The sequence below is a fragment of the Octodon degus genome, unplaced genomic scaffold (genome assembly GCF_000260255.1).
Source record: "Octodon degus isolate 3935 unplaced genomic scaffold, OctDeg1.0 scaffold00044, whole genome shotgun sequence".
NCBI lineage: Eukaryota > Metazoa > Chordata > Mammalia > Rodentia > Octodontidae > Octodon > Octodon degus.
In genome coordinates, this window is record NW_004524620.1 from 6,932,403 (window position 1) to 6,934,129 (window position 1,727).

The following is a 1,727-nucleotide window of genomic DNA, read 5'->3' on the forward strand; positions in this document are numbered from 1 at the left end:
GCCATACAGGCGTGATCTCAAGGGGGCCGCAGTGCCGCGAACGCACCGCTGCTTCCTGGCCCAGAACAAGCTGACAGAAAGTGTTTACAAACAAACTTCATCAATGCTCATAAAATGAATGTGCCGTGGATGGGAAGGCTCCACCGTCTTGCCGACAGCGGTCCCACAGTGGTGTGGCGCCCGGGCCGGCCCACGCTCATCCTTGCAGCAGTCAGCCCCGCCTGCTCCTCTCCTCGAACTTCTCATGGTGGTAGTCGTCAGTGGCTTCCTCGACAGCGGGGCGCTGGCGGTTAGGTGGGGACAGCTCTGGCTCTGGCTTCTCTGTGTCGCCCACCCCACAGGCCTGGCCTTGGGCTCTTCTTGGTTCCTCCTGACGGGGGCACTGAGCTCCTGGTGATAAAGGCGGTCGTGCTGCCCGTAGTCCACGGCACGCTGGTGGGCACGAAGGCCGTCTCGCTGTCTTTCGTCTTGTTCTGCCGCTCTGCCAGCAGGCGGGCCTTGGCGTCCTCCGTGGCGACGATGATTCCGACTTCAGCGTTGATGCCCAGGTCCGCCTCAGGGATCAGGGATGCCGCTCAGCATCTGGCGGGAGAGCGTCTCCTCCGTCCTCGTGGCCGACGACGCCCGGATGCTCTCGGGGAGCTCCTGCAGACAGTCCTCCGCCTTCCTGGGCTGTGCCTTCTGCTCCTCGTGCTCCACAGTACCCGCCCTCTTCTTCAGCTCTGTCTCGGTACTTCATCATGTCTGCGTCCTCGTCCCTCTGGTTGGCTTCTACGGAAAACGATGTCCCCAAGTGCAGTCCCTGCTCCTCACTGATCTCATCCTTGCCCCTTTCCTCCAGCTTCTTCCCATCCAACACACCCCCTGTCTTCACCTGGAAGGGGTCCTCTACTAGAGTGGTCTCTTCTTGGACCTTTCCCCCACCGCAGGGCGGCTGCGCTGCCCTGTCGGGCCTCTTCCTCAAGTTCTGTGCCTCCAGGTCTCCTCCAGCTTCAATCTAACCTCCTCGGAATCTTGCTCATCTTCCTCCGACCCAGAGTCGGCCTGGGGCCGGCGAAGGGTCTTTCCGGTGACCCAAAAATAGTTTCACATTAAGCAAGTGGACACCAATATAATAACCAGGCAATAAATCTTAGTCATCAGAAGAAAAAGTATAATCAGAGTTAAAAGCAGGACATAGGGGCTGGGGAGATAGCCCAGCACCTTAAGTGCCCTCCTGGCAGGCGCAAGGTCTCAAGTTTAATTCCTGGTACCAAAATAAAAAACAAAAACAAAGACAAGTAGCACATAGGCTGAGACTGAAACATTAAAGGGACAGTGAGGGGAGAAAGATGAAATATCACAGCCAGGAATATATTCGTGCAGAGAGGGATAGAGGAGGGTCAACTTCACGTAATGGGAATTCTCCCCAGCCAGGAAGCAGTAACAAAAACATGGTAAGGAGCTCCCTCGATTGAAGAACAAGCTTTCTAGTTGGGAACTGAGAAGGCTTGTGACATGGGAGAAAATAAATAGAGATGAATTTTAAGAACTGATTGATAGGTTTTAGAGGCAGCAGCAATGGTGGTGGCGGCCGCGGTGTGGCAGAAAAGCAGAAATAGGGGAGCGGAAGCCTTTATTACCTCTAAACACATGGAGAGGATCAAGGGCCCGGAGAGGGGATCCTCTGGCCTGAGACTTTACGGGCTTTTGCTGGGGGCGGAGTTTGTAAGGAGCTGATTGGGGGC

The 1,727-nt window shown here is 55.8% G+C and overlaps 1 pseudogene; it reads right to left on the bottom strand.

Moving 5' to 3' along the window:
• Window positions 1-211: 211 nt before the first annotated feature.
• On the bottom strand, window positions 212-1,074 carry LOC101571337 (annotated as a pseudogene).
• Window positions 1,075-1,727: the final 653 nt, after the last annotated feature.